The sequence below is a fragment of the Mandrillus leucophaeus genome, unplaced genomic scaffold (assembly GCF_000951045.1).
Source record: "Mandrillus leucophaeus isolate KB7577 unplaced genomic scaffold, Mleu.le_1.0 Scaffold72, whole genome shotgun sequence".
Taxonomy (NCBI): domain Eukaryota; kingdom Metazoa; phylum Chordata; class Mammalia; order Primates; family Cercopithecidae; genus Mandrillus; species Mandrillus leucophaeus.
In genome coordinates this window covers 1,138,831-1,151,550 of record NW_012107808.1, presented here as the reverse complement: position 1 = coordinate 1,151,550, position 12,720 = coordinate 1,138,831, and positions in this window count along the sequence as shown.

Below are 12,720 nucleotides of genomic sequence, written 5' to 3'. Positions count from 1 at the left end.
CCTCCATTTCCTCACCTACGATGCAGAGAGCTACCTCACAGGCTTGCTATGAAGATTAAACCGCACGACGGAAGAGCCTGAACTATGAGTCAACAAGGGGTAGCTGCTGTGTGGCTGTCCCAGGTCATCCACCACTCTGCTTGTGTTTCTTGCTTCAGGACCCAGGACTTTGCTGTTTGCACTTCCTTTGAGAGCAGACACCTCTCATGATCTCCGAGTTTTTAATCCTTGTAAATATCTGCAGTGTGGAATCAGTCTGCAGCTAATGCTCCTCCAGGTTGCTCATGAAGTCACATGCAAGGATCATTGGCAATGATGAAGAACTGCAGAACTAACACACCAGAGGGAGTGGCAAAGCTTTCTAAACTACAAGGTCTTTACAGCTGTGATCCTTGTTCTGGAGTTTCTAACTCCCCCCTGAGAGAGTCTCAAGCTCATCCTTATTTTTCAGGATGTAGCTTACTGTATCCTCTTTATCCTCACTCTGCATCTGCTTACATTGTTACTGGAAAGAGGTCTGGATCCAGTCCCCAAGAGAGGGTTCTTTGATCTCATGCAAGAAAGAATTCAGGGCAAGTCCACAGAGTGAAGTGAAAGCAAGTTTAAGAAAGTAAAGGAATAAAAGAATGGGCTACTCTGTAGACACAGCAGCCCTGAGAGCTGTTGGTTGCCTATTTTTATGGTTATTTCTTGATGATATGCTAAATAAAGGGTGGATTATTCATGCCTCCCCTTTTTGGTTCAGATAGGGTACCTTCATGACATTGCCATGGCATTTGTAAGCTGTCATGGCGCTGGTGAGAGTGTAGCAGTGAGGACGACACTCTCATGGCCATTTTGGTTTTGTTGGGTTTTAGCCAGTTTCTTTACTGCAACCTGTTTTATCAGCAAGGCCTTTGTGACCTGTGTCTTGTGCCAGTCTCCTATCTCACCCTGTGACTTATAATGCCTAACAGGGAATGCAGCCAGTAGGTTTTAGCCTTATTTTACCCACCCCCTACTCAAAATGGAGTCACTCTTGTTCTAACCCCTGACAACATCACAATGTTTCACACCTAGAAACGTTGAATGCTTGAAATAATAGCACTCAGTGTGGTAGATTGTAGTCTCCATAATAATAATTCTGGTACCACACGGTCTTCCAGAATTTTGTGATCAAGAAGCAGAGCAGATTTACCCACACCATGAGTCTTGACAGGTCTTAATGGCTGGTCCAAGAAAGAGGCGTGGCAGGAGGGACACAGGTGGCTTCTAAAGCTGGATTAGAAAAGGTACTACAGTTTTAGCCTCCTCTCTCTCCCTCTCTTTTTCTCTCTATTTCTCTGTGTTTGTCTCTCTTTTAGGAGCCCTCATATACCACATAAGAATTCCAGCAACCCTGCAGCTATCCTGAAGCTGCCATGCTGGAAAGGCCAACTGGGAGACCACATAGAGACTGAGAAAGACTTCCAAGGACTCCAGCTAATCCAGGACCCCAGCAGTTTGAATCTCCCAGCAATGCCACCATACAGGAGAGGGAGCAAATACTCAGAAGATTCAAGCACCAGCTGCATGGGTTGATACCTACATGAAAGGCATTGCATAAGAGTCCAGCCAACTCCCAGAAATGTGAGAAATAGTAATGAAATGAATACTGTTGTTTAAGACCCCTACGGAATAGGGCAACTTGTTATTCAGCAATAGGTCACTGGAAAACCTTCTGATACCTGTAAGTGAAGTGTTGCTCTAACAGAATCTAAGACATGAGGCAGTGGCTTTGGGACTAAGTAACTAAGGGACTTTGGGATTAAGCGATGATGCAAACATTGAAAAAACTTTAGAAAAACAGTGGGAGCTTAATGAACCCCAAAGAGATCATCAGGAAAGACTTAAAAGGAAGTGAGAGTAAGGTAATTAGGAGTTGGAAGAAAGGAGACTATCTTACAGAGTGATAGACAGTTTAACATCACTACATGTAGCTGTAAGGTGGAAAATAGGCAGTCTACCTCATGCCTTGGATGATCCAGTCAAGATTTCTAGGTGGAATGTTGGTAGTGGCTGTGTGGCTTCTTCTTATTAAACATAGTAAAATGCGAAAGGAGATAGAAAATCTAAATAAAGAACTGTTAAATATAAGAGAGCTAGGACCTGCCAGGTTTTGAATAAAACTTTTTCTCACGCCCAGCCCCACCAGTGGCCAAACAATGCTGAAATTCAGAAATGACTTCTGGAAAGAAGACAAATTTATAATTTTAGAAAAATATGATGTAAGGGAGAAGCTAAGGGTATCAAAATAAAACACTTTGTTAAGTCCACAGATCAATTTAAGGTGTTGCCTAATAGACCCTTTCAACAGACAGAAATCCTTCTAAAGATCTTGAGGGCATGACTTGAAGATTCTATTCTTTAAACAACAGTTTTTCTGAGAACATTAAGATCATTGTCCCACAGTGTTCCCCAAGGGAGTTCATAGCACAGAAAGAATTATCTTGAAGAAATTGTGGAGTGGCCTGGATCTAATGAAGTGAATTATAAATTGATTCATTGAAAACCCAGAATGTTTTTAAAGGAATGTTATTAGCTTACACTGAAAGGGCTATCAAAACTAAGAAAATACAAAGAGATATCAGAATTCTTAGATTCTACAGGTGGGAAGCAGGCTGAAAAACTACAAAGTGGAGTACATGTGCTACATTTTTTCAGAGCTATATACTATGGGAATGATTTCCAGACATTAGAACTGAGCTCTGATCAACAACTGACAATTTCCTTTCAGATACCTGTTGGCCATGAGTATGCCTCTTTGGAGAAATGTCTGTTTGGGTCCTCTGTTCATTTAAAAAAATTTTCATTGAATTATTTGGGGTTGTTTGGTTGGTTTTGCTACTGAGTTATAGGAATTTCATATATATTTTGAAAATTAAGCTCCTTCTCAGATATATGATTTGAAAACATTTTCTCCCTTTCTGTATGTTGCCTTTTTATTCTGGTAACTCTTTTCTTTGCTATACAGAACATTCTGAATTTGATGTTTCACTTGTCTAGTTTTGTTTGTGTTGCCTATGCTTTTTGTGTCACATCCAAGAAATCATTGCCAAGATTAATGTTAAGATGCTTTTCTCCTTTTTTTTTTTTTTTTTTTTTTGTTTTTGAGACTGAATCTCACTCTGTCACCCAGGCTGGAATGTAGTGGTGCAATCTTGGCTCCCTGCAACCTCTGCCTCCCGGGTTCAGGTGATTCTTGTGCCTCAGCCTCCCAAGTAACTGGGATTACAGGCTCCCGCCAATACACCCGGCTATTTTTTCTATTTTTAATAGAGACAGGGTTTCACCATGTTGACAAGCTGGTCTCGAACTGCTGATCTCAAGTGATCCACCCATCTCGGCCTCCCAAAGTGTTGGGATTACAGGCATGAGCCACAGCCCCTGGCCTCCTGTAGGTTTTTTGTTTTTTTATTTTTTTGTTTTAGGTTTTACAGTTTCAGGTCTTGCATTTAAGTCTTTAAAACATTTTGAGTTGGTTTTTGTGTATAGTATAATGTGATGGTTCAATTTTATTTTTTTACATGAGGATATACAGTGTTCCCAGCACTGTTTGTTAGAGACTATCCATTCTCCATTGTATATTCTTGGTACCTTCATCAAAAAGGTACCAAGGCCAAATTGTATATGCATGGATTTATTTCTGGACTCCCTGTTCTGTTCCATGCATCTACATGTCTGTCTTTACGCCAGTATCAGACTAATTTCTGGAGCTTTTAATATATTTTGAAATCAGAAATTTCAGGGAGATGAAAGTCAAAACCACAATGACATATTACCTCACACCTGTTAGTATGGCTAATTTCAAAATAAGAAACAGAAGTTAACAAGTGTTGGTGCAGATGTGGAAATTTTGGAACCCTCATACGCTGTTGATGGGAACGCAAAATGGTATAGCCACTAAGGAAAACAGTGATAAAGTTTCTCAAAAATTAAAAATAGAACTACCATATGATCTAATAATCTTCCATCTGGTTACATATTCCAAAGAATTGAAATCAGGATCTTGAAGAGATATCTGAACTCCCATATTCATTGCAGCATTATTCACAAGAACCAAGATATGGAAATAACCCACGTCCACTGACAGACGAATAGATGAGGGAAATGTGGCATACATACACAATGGAATATTATTCAGCCTCAAAAAAGGTAAGAAATCCTGAATCCTGCTATTTCTGACAACATGCAACTGCAGGACATTATGGTAAGTGAAATAAAAGAGTCACAGAAGGACAAATACTTAAGATTCCACTTTTATAAGATGTGTATAATAGTAAAACTTACAGAAATAAGAATACAGTAGTGGTTGCCAGGGATTAAGGGGATGGAGAAAACAGGAATTAGTTTTTCAATGGGTTTAAAATCTTAACTAGATGAAGAAGTTCTAGAGATATGCTGTACAACACAGTTCCTATAGTTAACAACAAGGTATTATGCACTTTAAAATTTGTTGAGAGGCTAGAACTCATGTTGAGTGTTTTTGTCACAGGCACACACAGAAGACCTCAAAACATAGGGACATAAGGAAACGTTGGGAGATGTTGGATGTGTCTATTAACTTTATTGTAGAGATGGTATCCTGAGTATTTACACACTTACAAACTCATCAAATTCTATATATTAAATATCTACAGTTCTTTGTATATCAATTATACATCAATAAAACAGTTTAAATAAAACACAAAAAACTGACAACATGTGCCAGGCTTGATTTCAAGAATGCCATGGACCAGCAACTTCTCTGTGCAACGCAGCATTCCCCCTCTGAAAGGGAACATCTATAGTAGTTATCCTATGCTTGTTGTGCTTCCCTATGTTAAGTGCAGAGAGGGAAGGGGGAGGGTAACTTTTCTCTTGTGATCTGAAAATCGTTAAGTCTTTACATCAAGAGGAGGCACTCTCAAGGAACTGTAGTTGAGGAAGTGCACCCTAGGAGCCTCATCATACCTGGAACTAATTGAGATGATAAAATTCTGGCTCTAAGGCCTCAGCCTGATCCCATCATGAAATAAGGCTTTAGGAAGTCTTGAAGGTAAGGGTTAGTATATTTTTAATGTGTAAGGAAAGTAGATTATTATAGGCAGAGGGAAGACTCTGACCAATTGTTATTTTTTTTTTCAGGAAATGGCCATACCATGCTCTTCTAGAACTTTCTCATCCCTCAGTCAAGAGATGGAGCCTATTTACCCTTGACCTTGAACTTGATCAGGACTTTGTCACTGCCTTGCTCTTAACATCACCATGTTGGAGAAACAGCATGGCAAGGCCAGCTGGTGATAGAGAAAGATGCCTAAGGAGTTCCAGCTGTTACTTTCCCTGAATATGTGAGTCTTCCCAGTCCAGCCAGACATATGACTGGGCAAAACCCTCAGGTAACTATAGCTTTATCCCCTGTCTGACTATCACAAAATGAGAGACCTTGGGTGAAGGCCACCTAGCTATGCCCAGTCGTCCTGCAGAGGTGCGAGAAAAATAAGAATGTGATTATTGTTATTTTAAAATCACTGAGTTCCAGGTTAATTTGTATGCAGCAATAGATGATTAGGAAACAAAGATAGACTATAAAAAAATAAAGACGGAATGGTTAGGCTAAAAAACATCATGATCAAACCAATGTTTAGTAAGTAAGCAAGAAAGATGGCTATCCAGGGAAGAGAGGTTGCACAACAAAATGAAAATGAAACAAGCAAAGAAAAAAAACATGGATTATAACTTGTAAGAGAGAAAACCGTATTAAGGGGAGTTATTTGAATATTTTGAATGAAAATACAGAAATTAGAAATGAGTGAGCTGACTTTGGAGGCAGGAGGAAAACTGTTGGAGAATTCTGGGAAAACAGAATGATACAAAGCAGAGTCCTCAATGTCTCTACCCAAAACCTAATAAACAGAAATTAGGAAATTTGTTTTAAAAATTAATTATCCAAGAGCAATACAAAAATAAATGGAGCAAAAATTATTATTATTCATTTTGAAAAGATAATCTAGAAAGAGAGAGACAGATGAATCTAGAAAATGGTACGCAGATTCATGTGTGAGAAGTGTGTGAGAAGACATCTATAGGCAAAACTGCATACAATTCTCTCCAGTTTGGAAGGCCATCCTGGGTAATTTTATAAAATGTCTCTTTCATAATAGAAGCCTCTTCCCAGCATCATAGATGAAAATTTTTTCAACAAAGGGAAAATCTGTTAGTGCTCATCAATCTTCCCCTACACCTCGAGGATGAGGGAATAGAGGCATAGATTGAGCACAACTAATTACTTCCAGGAATAAACAACATCAAGATAAGACAAAGTCTTGAGGCAATTTGGTTGTCCCTTGACAAAGGGAATAATGTGAAAGGAGGTTAAAAAAAAATGAGCTCGATATGGTCTTTCTTCCTATAGCATCTTGTTCAAATAATAAATTTCACTCATGTTCCCCATCTCTGGCTTGGTCAGAAGAGGGATAACAGTATAGAATAGCTCAGGAGGATGGCAATGTGAAACTGTAGTAGCTATCAAGTGATGTCTACATAGCAGAACAATCCAATATAAACATAATTTCTCTACTCACCTAAGAAGGATACACCTTGGAGTACTCATAATAAACTCTGTAATAATAATACAATTACATGAAATTGAGCAGAAAACAAGAAATCAAAACAGTCACAACTGCATCCGAAGCCCCTTAAGAAAACAGAAACCAGGTCACAAGCTGAACCTCTAGTGGCATAAACAAATAAGGCTCCACTAAGATAGGCGGGTAAGCAAAATCATTTGTTTATGCTATATATGCACAAAGAAAGTGTCCACATAGAGCTGCTAATATCAAAGATGAGTAAAATGGAAAAAAGAGTCATGGCACTGTTAAGAACTATGAAGGAAAAGGAAAAATAAGGAGAAGGAGGAGGAAAAGAAAGAAAGCTAGCATATAAAATAGAAAAGAGGAATTTATTTTAGAAGAAGGTATACACCAAGTAATAGAATAAATATTCTCATAAAACACTTTCTGAGAAGAACTTATGAAAACACCAAAACTATTAAAATAATGAACAGTTTGATATACATAAAAATACAAATATAAAATATGATACCACCGAATTAATTTGCAAAAGTAGTGAAAGTATTTGAAGATCAAGCAATAGCACTGCAGATTAACAAACATGCTTTAGAGGGTGAAGAAAAGAGAAGATGCCAGTTGAAAATCAATGCTGTGTTATGGAAGAGAGAATTGAAATAATCATAAAGACTGTCATTAGAAAGCATGGCAGGATGACAACAATTTCAATGAAGATGGCAGATACGGAAGTTATGCATCAAAGGAACAGCATGTGAATATCTGTGTCCTTGAGATGGAGAAGAGAAAATAATGGAACAGATAAAGGACACTCAGAGATACAGAAAAATATTTCCTGAAATGAAACATTTGCCAAACCTTCAAACATGAGAAGCTTTTACATCCACGCATGTAAAGGGAGTAAAAGAGATCCCTGGATCTGACATGAATCTTAGCTCCATTCTTTAGTAGCTGTGACTCGGGGAGGGTTTCTCAGGCTGATTTTTTAATCTGCAAAGTGTGACTATTAAAAATCCCAGCTTCATGGTTTGTCGTGAATGGGAATGAAATGAGGTAATATATGTCATGTACTTAGGTGAGTTACTGGAATAGAGGATATTCTTTTCAAGTATCAGCTATTGTTTGTATCTTGGCAAAGTTCCTGAACATTATTGGGGGGAAGAAAGAATCCTGTAAGAGGGGGAAAAAAAAAGTTGCATTGCATTCAAAGTTCTACACAGCATCACTTAATACCAAAAGACAATACAGGAATTTCAGCAGAGGCTTGTGGGGTGGAAATGTGTATGATCTGTGAATGTTATAGACAGCCTGATAGTCATTCAGGTAGAAAGAAAATCAACAGGCATCCTAGAAATTGCTAGGATACAGAAACTGAAACCTTTTTGAAAAAGCTTACGGATGAAAACAAGAAATTTCCACAGTAAAAAAAACTGAACTAATGGAATGGAAAGACCTTCTATGAAAGGACTGGCAGTAAGTGCTAAATCTATTTAAATATAAAACCAAAGTGAAATAATTGAGGCGATTACGGTTACCTAAAATATATATTTTAAAACAGAAACAAAAGATTTTTTTCATTATGAATAAAAACAACTATATCACTCTGATGGACCCTGGAAAAATGTTTTAAAACAAATATCAGGAAGTAGGGAGGGAAAAGAGAATATGTAAGTTTCCTATTTCCCTATGTTCACAGTGGAAGATCAAAAAATGGCAGGTTTATTGGAAAAGTTCATTTTTGTATAAAGGTAAATCCTAAAAAACCAATGATGCAAAATCTTTCTAAATTTTGAAAAAGGAAATGCAAATTAAAAACAAAACAGAAACAAATGTTTCCTACAAACCTTGATCTTTTTGAATGAGATGAAATGCATATTTCTCTTTGCATAGGCTAAGACCTGGAGGAGCGGCGTGAATAGTGACTGCTCCCTGGGCAGTAGGAATGAGTGTAGGTGGTAGAATAGGAATGGGCTTTTTATGTGCTTCTTTCTGGTTATTTATTTTGTTAGTTTTTGTTGAGAAAAAAATACAAATACAGATTAGCATGAAGAATAAGGTGAGAAACTGCTAGATATCTATTACCCTGAATTGACAGTTTCACATTGTGTTATATTTATTTCAAGACATTTTTAAAGAAAGAAAGAAAACATAACAGATTAATCACACTCTCCATCTGCCTTCTCCCTTTCACTCTACTCTGAGACAGACACTGTGAAGAACTGGTGTATATCTGTTGAACTAAATTATAAATTAACATACATATGTCCATGAACAACATATCTATTCATATTTGAGAAATATATTTGAAACCATTAGATCTTTTAACACTTACAGAAATAGTATCATGCTATGTTATATTGCTAAATGCATTTTTATCAAACATGCTTTTTCATTACCTTTTTTTGAGAACATGTGGAGGGATTATTTTAACGTAAATGAAATAATTTGGTTAAAGGGAAAACACATACAATATTGCTAATTGCTGCCAAGTAGCATCACTAACTTCTGTGTAAAATAAGTTTGTGAATACACAAAATGGATGAATTTCCAGGAAAATATCAAGGACAGAAATGTATTTCAAAAACGATCTCATCAACTCAAACAAACAAATGCCCACAGTTTTTAAAATAAAGGAGTATGGGACAATTCCCCTGCCTCTACACACCCATACTCACACATCACAGCACATGCTAAGAAGATGTTGCAGAGGAAAATTTCTTTTACATTTTTGAATGCTATGTAACTTCAGTGTGTTTAAATTCTTCCAGCCAAGAGAAGAAAAATTTTCAGATTCATTTTACCAAGCCAGCATGAGGTAAACCCCAAATCTGAAAATGACCACAATGAGAAAACAACTGATGAATGCCACATATGAACATCCATGTAAAAATCCAAATAAAATTCAAAACTATAATTCTATAGTGTATTATATTTTTAAATGATATATGCAAATATATGACACATTTGTACACATATACATAGGAGTGTATATATACTTGTGTATAGCTACAGATATGCATATGTACATGCAAGCAAATTACATATGTTATTTACACATACACTACCTAAAATACATATTAAATACACATGAATATACATCTATACATATATGTAGGTGTGTGCAATATATGTGTGCAGCAAAGTGAAGTTTAGCTTAGAAATATCAGAACAATTCAAAAACAAAAAATTACTAATTTTAGAAATACTACTTATAGTAAAGGGTTAATGCCTTTTCTTTCTAAGAAGTAAATCAAAGGTCAACATTATAATTGAAAACTGACTACTTTCTAAATTCTGCTATATTTCAGGATACAAACAATCAGTATTTACTGGCTTTAATTTAATAAAAAACTAAGCTAAAAGCATAGTCATATGCATCTGTCCACCATTCAGCATTAACAAGTGTTAAAATAGGTTACATGTTTTTCAGGTCTTTTTTTGTTTTTCAGGAAACAGAAAGACCAAAAATAAAACTGAAACTAATTTTTGCATATAAACACTTCCTAAGTGTCTTGCTGATTCTTGAAGCATGAATAAATGGGACACAATCCAGCTGAACTGCAAGAGGCAGAATTTGCTATTTGAGTTCAATCAAGGGAAACCTGCTTGATTCCAACCAAGCTAAAATCTGCTTAAAAGATAATCCACACTCTTCAGAGAAATGTAAGAGAATCCAGTCTCCAACCCAATCCAACATTGCTCCCCAGCACACCATTTAAATATGCAGATATGCAGAATGTGCTCTGCGTATCTTGTTATATGGGTAGCAAGTGCCTTGGGTTGTAATCCAGAAGTACTTGGCATAAAAAGAATGAGGAAAATGTGATCAATTCTTAAGAGAAAAGACAATTGATAGAGACAATCCAACAGGTGAATTAGTTTGGTGCACACAGAAAGTTAGACATATAGCCACCGTATGACAAACGATTCCACTCCTAGGTGTATGCCCAAGGTACTTGAAAAGGTACATTCATAGCAACTCATAACAAATGTTCGTAGCAGCATCATTCGTAATAGCCCCAAAGTGGAAACAATCAAGTGACCATCGATGACTAAATGGATAAATAAAATGTGGTACATATACCTAGTGGAATATTATCTGGTAATAGAAAGGAACAGAGTATGGACATACACTACAGCATGGAAGAATTTGAAAAATATGATGTTAAGTGAAAGAAGCCAGGCACAAAAAGTTATGTATCTTGTGATTCCATTATATGAAATGTGAAGAATAGGCAAATGCATAAAGGCATAAAGTAAATAAGAAGTTGTCAGGGTCAGGGGGTGGGTAGAATCGAGTGTGACTGCTAATGGGTACAGGGTTTCTTTTAGGGGTAGGAAAATATTTTTAAATTAAATAGAAGTAATGATTGCAAAAGTCTGTGAATATGCTAAAAGAATACTGAGAGTTATAAATCCAAAGGGTGAATTTTATAACATATAAATTATACTCCGATAACACTATTATTTTTTGAATTTCCGATAGTATTTTGTATAACCTAATAAACTGATCCCAAAAGGCAAACATAGAATAGCCAAGAACAGTCATTTTATTTGAATGAAAATAAAGTGGAAGCACTTGCCCTAGCCAAAAGAAATCAAGATTTATTCTAATAATTTTAAAAGTGTGGTGTAGTATTAGTTCAGAAATAGAAAAATGGAGTTATACAAGGTATAGAATCTGCACTTTGGGAGGCTGAGGTGGGCGGATCATGAGGTCAGGAGATGGAGACCATTCCGGGTAATACGGTGAAATCCCGTCTCTACTAAAAATACAAAAAATTAGCCAGGTGCTCAAGCTTGTAGTCCCAGCTAACTCGGGAGGCTGAGGCAGGAGAATCGCTTGAACCCGGGAGGTGGAGGCTGCAGTGAGCTGAGATCGCACCACCGCTCCACTGCACTCCAGCCTGGGCGACAGAGGGAGACTCCGTCTCAAAAAAAAAAAAAAAAGGAATCTAAAGTTAGATTGGCACATGTATGGAAACTTGTAATATGGGAAGTAACATTTAAACCAGATGGGGAAAGGATTATACAATACTTGGTGCTGCAAATCTGCTCTCTACACAGGGAAAAAAGATGCCTCTACCCCAAACTGCGTAAGATAAATATTCTTCTCAGATGATTAAAATCTAAAAAGCAATGAACTTTTAAATCACCTGGAAAGACAGATTGTAAGTTAACATTATGACCCTGGGCTTGGCAATGAAGAATTTCTTAAATAAAACACAATGAACATAAAATCAACTACCTTAAAATGGAAAATTTTGTACAACAAAAGACAATGCAGCTTTTTCTACAGGATGGCAGAAGGTATTTGCCATTTATGTCACCAACATATAATTGATGGTTATTGGGTATGCAAAAAAATACTAGAAACAGTCTACTTGTTCGTTATCACAAAAATGATGAAGGATAAATAAAATATACAATAATCCAATTGCAAAGAATACTACACCTCAGCTAAAATGAAAAGGGAGCTATGTATTAATGTAGATAAGTTTATTAGTATAAAAGTTATTTTACTTATTGACCTATAATCCTTTTACCGATTTTAGGATCTATGAGACCTATATTTTCTTACCATCCTGTTAAAGACTATTGGATATCTTTTATTCTGATATTGAAAATTTGTGTTTTCTTTTTTCTATCTTTAAGAATTTTTTAGGAATGTATTAATTGTATTAGTCTCCACAAAAAAAATCCATTTTGATTTTTTCTCTTTTCTAGTTTGTTCTTCTTTCTATTTCATTACATTCTTTTTTTCTTCCTTTTTTTTTTTTTTTTTTTTTTTGAGATGGTGTCTCGCTCTGTCGCCCAGGCTGGAGTGCAGTGGCAGGATCTCGGCTCATTGCAAGCTCCGCCTTCCGGGTTCATGCCATTCTCCTGCCTCAGCCTTCTGAGTAGCTGAGACTATAGGCGACCACCACGCCCAGCTAATGTTTTGCATTTTTAGTAGAGACGGGGTTTCACTGTGTTAGCCCGGATGGTCTCGATCTCCTGACCTCATGATCTGCCCATCTTGGTCTCCCAAAGTGCTGGGATTACAGGCGTGAGCCACCGTGCCTAGCTTATTTCATTAAATTCTTACCTTACTTTTGTTACTTTTCCTTCTACCTGTTTTGATTTTAGCTGTATT